The sequence below is a fragment of the Lithobates pipiens genome, unplaced genomic scaffold (genome assembly GCF_037356315.1).
Source record: "Lithobates pipiens isolate NorthernLeopardFrog02 unplaced genomic scaffold, aLitPip1_a1.2 Scaffold_19, whole genome shotgun sequence".
NCBI lineage: Eukaryota > Metazoa > Chordata > Amphibia > Anura > Ranidae > Lithobates > Lithobates pipiens.
Genome location: NW_027507764.1, coordinates 460,698,643 through 460,713,783, shown reverse-complemented (window position 1 = coordinate 460,713,783; position 15,141 = coordinate 460,698,643). Strand labels below are relative to the sequence as shown.

At 39.3% G+C, this 15,141-nt stretch overlaps 1 long non-coding RNA gene across 1 annotated transcript in view; it reads left to right on the top strand.

Moving 5' to 3' along the window:
* The window catches only part of LOC143998356 (uncharacterized), a 277,732-nt gene extending 269,940 nt beyond the window's left edge, over window positions 1–7,792 (top strand). Inside the window, exon 4 of the long non-coding RNA XR_013277877.1 lies at window positions 7,611–7,792. This is a non-coding gene — a long non-coding RNA (uncharacterized LOC143998356). The remainder of the gene's footprint in view (window positions 1–7,610) is intronic.
* Window positions 7,793–15,141: the final 7,349 nt, after the last annotated feature.

Here is a 15,141-nt window from a genome sequence, read left to right as displayed (position 1 = left end):
AACAATAAAATATTGAATATAGGGTTAAAGTATTTGCTTAAATATAATACACTACACATGTAGATTTGACAAGATTTAATATATTTTCTTCAGGAGTACATTTGAACGATCTTTAACCACGTCAGCCCCGGAAGGACTTACCCCCTTAATGACCAGGCCATTTTTTTGGCGATATGGCACTGCGTTGCCTTAACTGACAATTGCGCGGTCATGCGATGTGGTACCCAAACAAAAATGATGTCTCTTTTTTCCCCACAAATGGAGCTTTCTTTTGGTGGTATTTGATCACCTCTGCAGTTTTTATTTTTTGCGCTATAAACTTTTGAATTTTTTTTTTAAAAAAGTTTTTTTACTTTCTGCTATAATTCATATCCAATAAAAATAACAAAAAAACAAATGTATTCATCAGTTTAGGCCAATATGTATTCTGCTACATTTTTTTGGTAAAAAAAAAAAAAGCAATAAGCGTATATTGATTGGTTTGTGCAAAAGTTATAGCGTATACAAAATAGGGGATTGATTTATGGACTTTTATTTTATTTTTTTATGTTTTTATGTTTTTTTATGTTTTAATGGTGGCGATCTGTGATTTTTAGTGGGACTGTGACATTGCAGCAGACAAACCTGACCCCAAGTGACACTTTTTGGGGACCAATGACATTATTACAGTGGTCAGTGCTAAAGAAAATTCACTGATCAATGTATGATGCTGGCAGGGAAGGGGTTAACACTAGGGGCGATCAAAGGGTTAATTGTGTTCCTTGGGTGTATTCTAACTGTGTGGGGGCTGGGCTCACTGGGACAACACAGAGATCACTGTTACTGATCACTAAGAACAGCAGATCTCCATACTGTCCCTTGTCAGAATGGGGATCCTCCTTGTTTACATAGGCAGATCCCCGTTCTGCCTCTCTGTGCAGCATTTGTGGGTGGTCAGCAGGACATAAAGTCCACCGGACCCATGCGTGTGCACCCACAGTATCTATTGCATGAAACGACATATACGTATTTTGTTTCGTACAATAGAGTCACCCTGCAGCAGTATAGGTTAACCACTTCAGCTTCGGAAGACCGACAATTTTGAAAAAAAAATAAAAAAAATGTACTTTCTGCTATAAAACATAGCCAATAAAAAATGTAAAATTTCGAATTGCTTCATCAATTTAGGCCAATATGTAATCTGCAACATATTTTTGGTAAAAAAATCCTGATAAGATTACATTGATTTTGTGCAAAAGTTATAGTGTCTACAAACTATGGAATATATTTATAGAGTTTTTATTTATTTTTTACTAGTAATGGTGGCGATCAGAGCTTTATAGTAGGATTGCAGCAGACAGTTGGACCCTACCTGACACTTTTGATACTTATTTGGGAACCAGGAAGACTATTACAGTGATCAGTAATAAAACTATGCACTGTACTAATGACACTGGCTGGTAATAGGTTAACATCTAGGGTGATAAAGGGGTTATATGTGTGCCTAATATGTGTTGATGCGTGTGCTGCTTACGGTTTTTACTTTCTGCTTTGCAGGGAGAAAAAACAACACATTGCTGCTGTCAGAAGAGAGCTCTGTGTTTGTTTACATACACAGGGGTCTCTTCAATAATTACAGTAATTACCAGAGCTGATGGGCAGGTCCTGGCGACCAATCAGTGGCCAGCACCCGCTGATTGGTTTGTGCTGCAATGAATTGCAGCACAACTGGGGCTGTGGGGCGCAGTATATCTACGGTGGGCTGTCCACAAGTGGTTAAAAGATATAATATGTATATTATAAACACATTCTGATTGGAAGCACTCATATCATTATATGAGCATATCCAAAATAAAGAGTATTTGTTTATACCAGCATGATGAAACCCATCATTCTCATTGTATTAAAACCATAGATTCACTGGAATCCTACAGGTGTATTGTCTCTATCCCATTTGGGATGAAGGGTGGGAGGGTCTTATAAGGTGCGAGGAAGTCCTCAATTGGCATCCATAATGTACAAGCAAGAAATATACTGTATATCACATTATACTAGACTCAATACAGAGTAAATGGTATATATCTATAGAATGTGTATAGATGAAACATGATAATTACCCATTAGATGGACAGCAGAATATATCCCAAACAGATGGTCTCACCAAAAAATCCTTTTCATCACACCCAGTGTTCCAGTGGTCAGTCACAGAGTCTGTTCCTACCATCCTACAATTTATCCACTGGAGGAATCCTCCCATGTAGAGCCACATGACCCAAACAGCCAATAGGTAATTGTGACTAATTATCCTAACAATAGTAAAAAAATGTAATATAAAATAATCATCAGCATTCAAAATACTGAGATATCACTTTTGTGACCATGACTTCGGTGATGGTCAATATTTATTTCCTTCTTGTAATGTATCAGGTGACATAGAAGTTTCTTCTGTGAAAGCACTTGGGATCCACGACTCACATTTTAAAGGCAAATTATGTAGCTTTAATCTAGAGTTAAATAATTGGGAAAACTGTACTATGATCAATTCAGCCCCTTAATTTACCTTCTCAGACTGTTTTTCATGTTCAATGTTTTTATTAGTAAATAGCAAATATCATGGCTTTCAAAGTAGAGAGAAGATCATAGGTTGTGCAGTAGCTGCATAAAAAGGTATTACCTTTGACAGTATCAATATAACAAAAGATGAGCTGTTATTCAAAGGTGTCAATAGAGCACAAGGCTATAAAACCTATAAAGTAGAAGAAATTATTGTGGATATACAACTGAGAATGAACTGTGTAACACAGCTAGTATCCCTAACAGGTTAATGAAAATCCAGAGTTAGATAAGAGACTACTCTGAATAGCCAAGTCTAATGTAGCAGGGAAAAGAAGAAGAGGGAGGGAAGGGGGAGTCCCTGGGGGTCAATGGGAAGTGGCATGAGTAAGGAAAATAAGTTGAGACAGTGATGTTAAGGGAATAGAAGAGATGGGGTACAAAGTGATGGATCCATGGCTATCATAGTTTGGTTTAATGATGTACCTTATCTTAAAGAACTGCCTCAATTTTAGCATGGATCATAGCTTTAGTAATCTTGGGTTTGGTCCCCATTATATTAAGGGAGTTAGTCTTTCAGGCCTTCACTATGGCTTGTTTTTCAGCTGTTGTTACCTGGAGTAAGGCCCCTTTCACACGAGAGGTCCAATTGGGTCTTTCTGTCAGTTTTTGTTCTGCTCCTCTATGGGCAGTAAGATGTTAATGGACTTGTGTCTGTTAACACCTGGCTACCTCCGATCCAATTTAGTAAAAACAAATGGAAGGAGATCTGTTCCCCTCTGTCTGGCCAGATCAGATCAGAGGGCAGTCAGGTCTTAATGGACAGCTGGTCTGTTTACATCCAACTGCCCATGGAGCAGAGGGGGGCTGTGTCAGAGTCCACTCTGCTTAAGCGCAGCAGACATGGACCTGTCATCTGACCACTCTGCTCAGTGGAGAAGGGGATGAAGAATGGATCCCCTGAGGAAAACTAAATCCAGCCCATGTGAAAGGAGCCTAACCGTTTAAATTTGGCCCGGGATAAATTTGAGGGGCATACATTTCGCAGTATTATGAGGGGGTTGGTAAGGATCACAGTGGAGGAAAATATGGAGATAATTTAGACTATTTTGTCCCAGAACTGATTAACAATAGGGCAGGACCACCAAATATGCAAGAAGGTGCCATTGGCAGCACAACATGTTGGGGGATGGTTAGGAACAAATTTAGAGATTCTAGATTAAGGCACTATATATCAACAAAATTATGAGGTGGCTTAGTGCCTAGAGATGAAAGATAATGTGGAGGACAGGTAAATGGGAAGGTCTCTTGTAGATGATTTAGTTCCTCTTCAGGCAAAGAAATATTGAGGGCTTGTGATTTCTGTGGGTTTACAGCCAGTGTGGAGATGCTTGCAAAACTATCCAAGGTGTGGAGGAGGTTACACGCAGTGGTGATGTAAAGAACAGAAGCACATCATCTGCAAAGAGACATAGTTTATGTTGATGCCTCCCCACCTCGACACTTTTGATATTTGGGTCAGAGCGTATTAGTTGCGTTAGTAATTTGAAGGCAAGAGCAAAGAGGAGGGGAGAGAGGTGGCATCCCTGCCTTGTCCTCCTGTTGATCAGGAAAAAATCAAAGTGTTACCCAGTGTATTTAACCACTTCAGCCCCAGACGATTTTACCCCCTTCCTTACCAGAGCACTTTTTGCGAATCGGCACTGCGTCGCTTTAACTGACAATTGCGTGGTCGTGCGACGTTGCACCCAAACAAAATTGACGTCATTTTTTTCCCCACAAATAGAGATTTCTTTTGGTGGTATTTGATCACCTCTGCGGTTTTTATTTTTTGTGATATAAACAAAAGAAAAGTGACAATTTTGAAAAAAACACAATATTTTTACTTTTTGCTATAATATATATTCCATTTTTTATTTTTAAAAACAAATTTTTCCCTCAGTTTAGGCCCATTCGTATTCTTCTACATATTTTTGGTAAAAAAATCGCAATAAGCGTATATTGATTGGTTTTCACAAAAGTTATAGCGTCTAAAAAATAGGGGATAAATTTATGGCATTTTTTTTTACTTTAGTAATGATGGCGATCTGCAATTTTTTTCATGACTGCAACATTTTGACGGACATATCGGACACTTTTGACACATTTTTGGGACCATTCACATTTACACAGCCATCGGTGCTATAAAATTGCACTGATTACTGTGTAAATGTGGCTGGTAGGGAAGGGGTTAACACCAGGGGGCGCTGCAGGCGTTAATTATGTTCTAACTGTGGGGGGGAGGGGACTCACAAGGGGAGGAGACCGATCGGTGTCTCCTCTCCTCTGACAGGACGTGGATCTGTGTGTTTACATACACAGATCCACAGTCCTGCTTTGTTCCCGGTCAATCGTGGGTGCATGGCAGACATAGCGGCCACCAGGTGGCCGGGAATGGGAGGACGCCATATGACGCTCGCCCAGCATGGGAGATCCCATCTGCGGGCGTCATATTACTATGGGTGGGTAGGGAAGTGGTTAACATATGCCCTTGGATAGCGGTATAACGAAGTGATCCAATGGAGGAAAATGTAGGCAGAACCCCCAGTGTCACAAGACTTACTGGAAATAGGGCCAGGAACAGTATCAAACATTTTCTTAATGTCATGCCAATTTAAAGAGGAAGTAAACCGCCTATTTTTGTTAAAAAAATTCTGACCTGCAAAGTAAAGGCATATTGTGCTGGCATTATCACCACTGGAGGCCGCATCCATCTTCACGTCACTCCCACGAATGCGCATGTGAGCCACCAGTCACGGCACAGGGCTTTGAAGGAACGGCACGGGTGGCTGTTCCTTCAAATCGATTACATCATTGATTGCATATACAGTAAATATCTCCTAAACGGTGCACGTTTAGGAGAAATTTACAGTACCTATAGGTAAACCTTATTATAGGCTTACTTAGAGGTACAATTAATCAATAGGAGTTTATAACTACTTTAAGATCAGGCTTTTTTCTGGCACATTTTGTTTACAAGTTTAAATCAGTATTTTTTGCTAGAAAATTACTTATAACCCCAAACATTATCTATTTTTTTTTTAGCAAAGAATAAAATGGCAATTGTTACAATTTTTAAGTCACATGGTATTTGCGCAGAGGTTTTGCAAACGCAACTTTTTTGGAAAAAATACGCTTTAATGAATTTAAAAAAAAACACAATACATACCCCAATATTTTTGTAAAATGTGAAAGATGAGTAAATACAGTATGTGTTTCTTTATTTATTGTTCATATTACCAGCAAGAAATGGCAGTTCCTCTGAAAAGCGACCCATGCTCAGATTGCTTGTCAGAGGCATTTGACAGGCAGTGAAGAGACCATATATTGCTTCTTTTTTAAACCCCTAAATACATCAGCACTATGCTGGTACTATGTTCAGTGCACACAGTTGCAGGGTGGTTGCAGCACAGCCCTGGGTGTATACTTCCAGCCAAAACCACAGCCACAACTGCAGTATGTGTACCCCCCAGCTGCTTCTTTTGCAGCTTAAGGGGGAGCAGTTGGGGGTGGAAAAAAATGCAGCTAAAGCATGTGGTTTTACCCTCCTCAGACCCTGATGGGGCAGCAAATTCATTTCAGTGGGCTGCCGCACAGAAACACAAGGAAAGAATTCCCTTATCATTTATTTTCTAATTGCACTACACGGAAAAAAAATCACTTTTACCAATGCGTGGGGGTACCATTAAGAATAATGACATCCCTATGTATCTAGTAAAGAGCAGCGTGTTTGTCAGGTACGTGTGCGATTTTGCGCACATTCTGTGAATAGCAATAATGTGAACTAAGCCTTAGACTGGGGTGCCTCAAGACTAAAAATACTTTTCAAGGGTGCCCCGACTGGAAAAAGATTGAGGAACACTGATCTTGTATATATTCTTCTATTTATGTACTTTTTAGTAATCCAGTTTCATGCGGCAGCTGCTGTTGTCCCGTGTGCTCATCTCTGTCCGCTCAGGTGATAAATGTTGGGTGGAGACATCTTCTTTTTTTTTTTAACAGATACGTTTTTTTTTTGTCTCCAAGAGGAGAAGCATGACATAAAAATTAACATAGCAGTTTACATATTTTTAGCACAAATTACGGTTTACAATCAGTCTTCCGAATCATAGTACTATAATACAAAATATAAAATACCATCAATAATCAGTTGAGAATGAAGAGGGGCAAATCAAACTCCCAAGGCTCATTTCCCATTCCTTGCTCTCCTCGACCTTGTGGGGCCCTCAGCCAAGCTCTATTATTCAGTTCTTAGTCCAGCTACCCCACATCTTAACAAATTTTTGGGGACATTTCCAACTCATATACGCAAGTTTTTATAGTGCTAGAATAGAGTCACTCATGGCTCTCCAGTGTGAGACTGTGGGAGGTTCTGGTTGCTTCCAATGAAGTAGGATAGCTTTCATAGTGTAGAATGTTGTGTAGAATATGAACAGCTGTTTGTGTGTGCTTGGTGGGACATTATCACATATACCCTGCAGGAGAATAAGCGGATCTAGGCCTATCGACAAGCCTCCAACTGAGTTGATCGTAGAGAATACATCTAACCAGAATTTTTGTATGAGGGGCAGGAAGAAGGTGCCCATTTCAGTGGTACATTTTGGGCATCTGTCAGATTGTGTAGGGTATATTCTCGCTAGCCTTTGTGGGGTATAGTACGCTCTGTGTATGAATTTAAGTTGAATGAATCTGTCTCTAGCAGAAATCATTAATGGGATATATTCTTGGATCCCTTCCTCCCAGTCATCATCCTTCAAGGCAGGGAGATCCTCTTTCCATTTCTCAAACAATTTGTTCCTCACAGGATATCCACAGGTATAATGAGGAGAGTATGCGATCTGCATTGTTGGAGATCAGGAAACTCTCCACCCCATGTGATCTAGTGGAGACATCTTTGAATGGCTACATTTTCAATTTACCAATTTACCAATATTGTGATTGCAATTTGATTTAATGGATAATGTGTTTCATTATCATTAAGTTTTTTGTTTTCTACACGATCGTTATACTTATTGGTCATTATATTGCTTTTTTTGTAGGAATAATCCATTTCATCAACCCCCTGAAGAAGATGATTGAAGCTGGCAGGCGTTGAGGTAGCATTCACGGATTAGGGGCGCCTCTAGTGGATCTATAGCTTTGATGATAATCATGTTATATCAGATTTTTTGTTTGCTTTATGTAATGGAATCTCCGAGTTCTTTTTTCATTTTTGCACAAATAAAATTGATGCATTTTACTCTATGAATAAATCTTTTTGTGGTGCCTTAAACATCCCATCAATCATTTCATTTTCTGCACTATATTGCATTTGGGGATGTGGCACCTTAAAAGCTGCATGGCTGATGCATCTAGGCTGTGTGTGTGTTGGAGGGGGGGGGGGGGGGAGTAATGCCCGGAGTAAGTACTGCAACGAGTAATACCTGCTCAAAAGGCAGCAACCTATAACAATCAACCAGACTCAATGGTGAAATATCTGCAGTCATTGCATTCTGCTTTGCCTTGATATATAAGCTACTCAGAGGTAAAATATGTCCATACTACAACTATCTGAACTAGCCAAAATGAAAATCATGTCCAATCAAAATGTGTACCCTCAATTTATAGTAGCCTTAGCCCCCCCCCCCATGACCCCCCTCCTGTCCAGATTACTCTTATTTCTGCTGCCCATACCCCTCGTGTGCTCATCTGTCTCCCCTACCCTACTGACACTGTTCATCGCCCTACTGACTACGCTAAGTTTTCTTCACTATTTAGTTAGGGCTTGCTGATTTATTTATTAAAAAAAGGGTGCCAAATCATGGTGATCCTTGATATTTTTCATTTTGTCTAGGTAGATCTCCACCTCTCAAAGGTTGCCTAACCTTGCTCTAGGGCATTCAAAAGAATTGGAGAGGTATGTCAAAATGTGGACATTTTCCAAAATCTTTTGAATTACCCTCTCAATATGTAAATAAAGATGTGAAATGACTCTTTAGCTACTTTGAGTATCTTGGAGCATGGTGGGAGTATCTTGGAGTGCAGTGGAAACAGCAAGTGGTAGTAGGGGAGCCCCAGGTCAACTTTTGCATCAGGGCCTACAAGCCTCAAGCTACTCCTCTGTGCTTGATGTTCATATCTTATTGAAAATAACCTTTTATCTGTGCAGATTTCAGAATGAAAAGAAATAAGAAAATAACATTTAAACAGGAATATGTAAATAAACACACTGCTTTGTATGTAATTGCTGTCTATGAACTTATGTGTAAAAGCATTATCAGGCATATTAAGACCAAATTGGCTATTGGGCCTTAGTCTTGGAGTTGCTTTGAATACTAAAGCTGTACTCTAAAATTAGGATTCTTACCACCTAATAATTAATATCTATTCTTTATAATGCATACCGATGCTGTAACATACAAAGAAACATCACAACATGTTGATTAGATCATTGTATAATAATGGAAACTATATATAACATTCACATTTGTACAGTTACAACTACAATTACAGTAAATATCATGGTACCATTTTTACTGTTATTTGTTATTGCGAAGGTCACCAGGAAGCGGCACTACACGCTAATTAAAAAAAAAAAAATGTGAATGCAAACTGAAAGACAAGATTAGTACTTTTTTCCTGGTAATGCTGCCAAGAACTGGAATTTGAGAAAGAGCCATTAATTAAAAACAATGATCCAAGTTTTTCATTTGTAAATATATGCAAGTCCCTAATTTGGGAAAAATAATTGCTTCCTTGTCTGTTGTCTTTCACTTTTGGTCCTTATCGCCTTCCAACCTTGCCATAGACCAAATGTGAATCTCAAAGGAAAGCAGAAAATCCAGATGGCTGTGTACTGATTGTGAATAAATTAGATGAGCCAGCCGTGTTTTATCATTTCTCCATTCAAGTGATACAAGTAGTTTAATAATGTACAATATTACACTGATCTTTCAATTTGTACATTATATCACTCCATTATTACATTTCAGCCTGCCAGTAATGTAAGAAATAGGGTTGGTGGTGTTCTGTAACATGCTAATTATTTAAATAGATAAAAGAAGATCTTACTATTGAAATGCTTGGCCACATTCAAGCTAATATGTATTTTAGCAACAAATGAACCAAAAGCCACTATTCTTCCCTTTATGATAGTGACAAAATTCCAAATAGACAAGTATGTGTTGCATGTGATAGGAGCTAGTGATTTTAGATACAATAAATATTGTTTCTGATAAATAAGTTCCTGTCTACCTATGTGGCAGTATAAAGATAGTTTATGAAACATGGGACAAATTAAATGAGTAACTCTTTCTTTTACTTTTGCAGGTTAGTAAAAAAACAAAACAAAAATAAACATAAGTATTAAGGAACATGTACCGTCATTTACTTTTTTGTTTTTATTGATTTCAAACAATAAAAAAGTATTTTTTAGCCTTACAGAATACTTTTCCTTCAATAACTTTGTGGGTCACTTGTGAAGTAGAACCCATGAATCCATATGGCTCAGCAGCTTTGTGTTCCATTTGTTTGGCATTAGGATCTCCAGCTTTATAGACTATAGTAGCTGACTCTATAGAGTTGGTTTACTACAGGCAAATAGGCTGTTACATTTATTAGATCATTTTTATTTTTTATCATTTTTCTACTTTGCTTGCACATGCTTGGTTTTTCTTTGCAAAGTGAAACTTCACCACATTCGCTAGGCTAAGGAAAAATTCCCTTGCAAAGTGATAAGTGAACATTATGATGAGCCACCTAATATTGACTAAGTCCCCCTGTTGCCACCAAAACAGCCCTAACCTGTCACAGCATGGGTGCCACCACTAGACCTCTAAATGTATACTCTTTTATCTAGCCCCAAGCTGTCAGTAGCTGATATTTTAAGTTTCAAGGTGGGGCCTTCATGGATCAGACTTGTTTTTACAGCACATCCTACAAATGCTCAATGGATTGATATCTGGAGAATTTGGAGGCCAATACCTCAAACTTGTTCCTTAAACTACTCTTGAACCATCTTTGCAGTGTGGAAGGGCACATTATCTGACTGAAAGAAGCCAATGCTGTCATGGAATACTGTTTACATGAAGGGGTTTACATGGTCAGCAACAAAGGTTAAGTTGGGTGTTACTTGTCAAAATAACATCCACATATACGGCAGACCAAGGCTGTCAGCAGAACATTGCCCAAAGCATCACACTGCCTTTGTCAGCTTGCCATCTTTCCATACTGCTTCCTGGTACCATCTCTTCCCAAGGTAAGTGACGCACACACACCCGGCCATCCACATGATGTAAAATAAAATGTTATTCATTGAACTGGTCCATTTCTAATGCCCACATATCCATGTTAGGCTCTTTTGGCTATGGACACGGGTCAGCATAGGTACCCTGACCAGTCTACAGCTATGCAGTCCCTTATATAACAAACTGCGATTTCCATTTTTCTAATATATCCCATTGACCACTGCCACTGAACAATCAATTAGTGATCCTAATGTTATGAATGATCAGTATGCCTTTAGTAAATCAACCCATATAAAACTTTGGTCTCACGATAAGAATAATATTCACGTAGCAACACCCCCAACCTTTTCATTGTGCTCATCTCATTTGCCATAGCTTGGAACTTCTGGCTAGTAGGCTAATTTCTTTCTTTCAACCTGTTCCACACCTGTGTCCCTTGTACATTTTAAGCTAGTCTTATTCAATAACTGCCCTATTGTGGCTAGTTCTTTCACTGCCTTGTTATCTGCAGTTTCTTAGTATTCAGTCTCTAGTACCTAGATCAACCTAGTTTTGCTCATTAAACCTGCCCTCTCATTGTCAAATGTTACACTGCTGTATCACGTGTGGTGTCCTAATTCTCAATGAGAATTAGATAGAAATTGGGCAGTGGTATGACATTTTTGCATCTGCAAAAACAAGGAAAGCTTCAGTGAAATACTGGTCAATACCTCCTTTGCAAACTATCCTTGCTAAAAACAAGTTTTAAATCGCATACAGTATAAGAAGATTCAAGTACTGCCAAAACCATACTGTACACAAAGTATTAAATGTGTTAATGATGAGAATACATCCACAATCAAGCATTAATAAAGGTCTAGAACAGGGGTAGGCAACCTTTTGAGCACAGTGTGCTGAAAAATGTTTTCAAAGAAATTGAGCATTACGATTTTATAACAAAAAAATATCAACTTCACACTCTCAATCACGAAAAGTATTTTTTATAAAGTAAATGCTGTAAACTACTTTAGTAGTGAGAAATTAATATCCTGCACTCTCACGCCTCAGATCAGTCCCAATTCCTTCAACTCCACACTTCAGATGAGCCCCAATTCATGCACCTTCACACCTCAGATGACTGTCCCCCCTGTAAATCTGTTTCACCACTGTACTCCCTGCTCATCTGCCCCACAACTGTAACGCACATCTCTCCCACCACTGTACCCCCTGTTCATCTGCCACTGTACCCCCTGCTCATCTGCCACTGTACCCCCTGCTCATCTGCCCCATGACTGTAACCCCCTGCACATCTGCTCCACCACTGTAACCCCCTGCACATCTGCCCCACCTCTGTACTCCCTGCTCATCTGCCCCACCACTGTACCCTGATGCTCATCTGCTCCACCCTTGTAACCTAAGAAAATGTAATTATAAGCATCTAAAGCCAAGTCTCTCCTAAAGTAAACCTATTGTTAACATTAATGCCTCATTGGAATAAAGCACATAGCCATTAATAATGTATTTCACTTTGAGTTAAACCGTGCATTTTCCTAGAAATTGATGTGATTTCCAGAGGGCGTTGCAGCTGCAGAAGCATGACTTACTGTAAAATAAAGGATAACTAAGCCCAGGAACAAAATTGCAATATGTTGCTGCTTACAGTCCTTAGATGTGATGGCTGCATTCGTTTTCTTTTTTTGTTCCAAGCTAAGAACATTTTTAGCAAATACAAAAAATACCTGTTGATCCTGCCAACAATGCAGTGTCCTTGTTACTTCCTGTGAGCTGTACAGAAGAATGTCATCCTTCCTAGCTATTTATTCCTACAAATTGCACTTCCTCCATGTAATAAAGATGAAGGGAGACAAAAATGTTTGGAGTTCATATTAGGAGAGTAGCCTAGGGTGATAACCATGGCTCCCTCCACAATGGCTCTCCCCACAGATACAGTGGAGAAGTGATGTACCCATTGATAGGAAGTGTGTTATTTGCAGGACTGCCAGGTAAAAATGTTTTATTTTTTTTGCTACGATAATACCTGGTAGTCTTGTCAGTAAGGTCATTGTGCAAACACTTACAGGGTGAAAACCTCCATGCCCATGTCATAATTGTTCTCCCTTGTTGTCACTTTGTCACACAAGCTTCTGATACTGACTGCAAGAGGCTGTGTTAGTGCACATTGCACAGGAATATTCCACTTTTGTTACCATCACGAAACCTGCCCTGAAACATTATGTAAAGCAGATATTAAAGTGGACGTAGACGGGAATTGGCAGCAAAGATATTGCAGGAGATAAGTAACAACAAAATACAACAAAGGACTAAAAAAAGTGAAAACAGCATTGTGTGTATAAAAAACGTGGCTGTTGTTTATGATAATATTGTTTTCAGCTAATTAAATGGCATTCAGTTAGGGTTTACTTTAATTTGCTTTTATTTTAATTTGATACTACTCTTCATCAGTACATTTTCCAACCATCATTTGACCAGATATTTAGACACTCATAAAGCAGAATTAGATCTGAATGGGTGACCTGACAAACCATGTTATACCATAAGGTAGCAAGAAAGATAGAGATACTTCTACGACCTGTAATATTGCTTTTGTTGCCTCTCAAAGTGGAGGTGAAAGCATATCCCTGTGTCCCAGAGCATATGGGGGGGGGGGGGGCAGTCTTGTGCTAATACCAATCCAGAAGGCTAGAAAATGTAGAAAGGATAGAATAGCCCCTACTCCAGACCAGCCTATGTGAATAAACGATAAGAAGCAGCTTTAGCCTACATGTCTCCACCCAACCACACACCCTGAGCACACTGGAGGAGCAGGCATCCCGCACACATGGAAGAGTGCTGGGTTCTAAAGAATCTTCGACAAGCTTACATCAGTGGGGTTCAGCAGGTCAGGCAATGGAAGGGGTAAGTATTAGTGCTTTTTGTTTGAAGACTGGTCTTGTTTCTTTTTCTAAATAGTGATATAGGGGGTTATTTACTAAAGGTAACTCCACTTTGCACTACAAGTGCACAGTGCACTTGGAAGTTCAGTCACTGTAGATCTGAGGAGGACATGCAAGGAAAATTAAAAAAACAGCATTTTTGCTTGCACATGATTGGATGATAAAATCTGCAGAGCTTCCCCTCATTTCAGAGCTTCCCCTCAGATCTACATCAATCTACAGTGATTGCACTTTCAAGTGCACTTGTAGTGCAAAGTGGGGTTGCCTTTAGTAAATAGCCCCCATAGTCACTTCATATATAGAATAGTAAATTATTTTAAATAATCAAGGATTATGTGTATTTAGGTACTGTACACCGTGCTTTGACTGCCTGTACCTTTATTTAATACAGTATTTATATTTTATTAGTGTACCAGCTTTAAGCTGGAGAAAGAAATATTGTGGTTGGTTGTCTAGGACTATAGCATACCTTTGCTTTTTTTAATTAAAGTGTATGTTATCTTAACTTGTAAAACAACTCATTCAGTTAAATACAGAAATGCAAGGCAAAACATACGTGTATATTGTGGCAGGCCAACCCTGTGCCACTCTGTAAAATGGTGGTTTATACCAGACTTTCCAAGAAGCAAGCACACTCATGGCACAGGTCTGTGCTGGCTTTATATGACTTTATAGGTAGAGCTCAGAGTCCCACCCACCTAAGGAGGTCAATGTGTGAAGGGAGCTGTGAGAGGTGCTGCTATGCACCATGCTGTCCAGGTTGGAACAGACCAAAGCCTTGGCCTTTGAGAGAGTCCATGAGGGACAGAGCATCTAGGAAGCTGTAAGGAAGATGCAGAACTGAGATGAAGCATCTGTGCATAAACACTGGGACTGGTTTCATTGTCAGGAGGACCAAAAAAAGGTAGGAGGACACTAAAGAGGTGCTTGTAGCAGTGAAGTTGCCACTAGAGAGGCAGGAGGCTAAATGTTTTGTTTGATTCATAGTGATGGTGAGAACCCCCTGCATGTGAAGACATACCTGTATGAATTTTGACTTTCTTTTAAATAATAGTGGGCAGGAAAGCCCTGAAAACTTCAGTATATCTGGCGTGGAATAAACTCACTGTTTAGTGACTACCATTGAGTTAAGAAACCCCAAAGTGTCACAATATAAGTGTCACAATATATAAAATATTGTCTGTCTTTCCATACATATTGGCTCCTGACAGAAGACAGAGGAAACTTGGGACCCGAGAACTATTGTGAGACAGAGTTTTTTTGGAGAGTCGAACATGGTCAGGGAGATTTATAAAGTGACCTTAGAAAAGCTACAAAGTTTAACATTTTGACCTAGATAAGATGTTGAGGTTGGAGGAAGCTGTTATCAGCAATAAAAGCCAAGAAATGGAAAAAGTGGTGACATCATTACC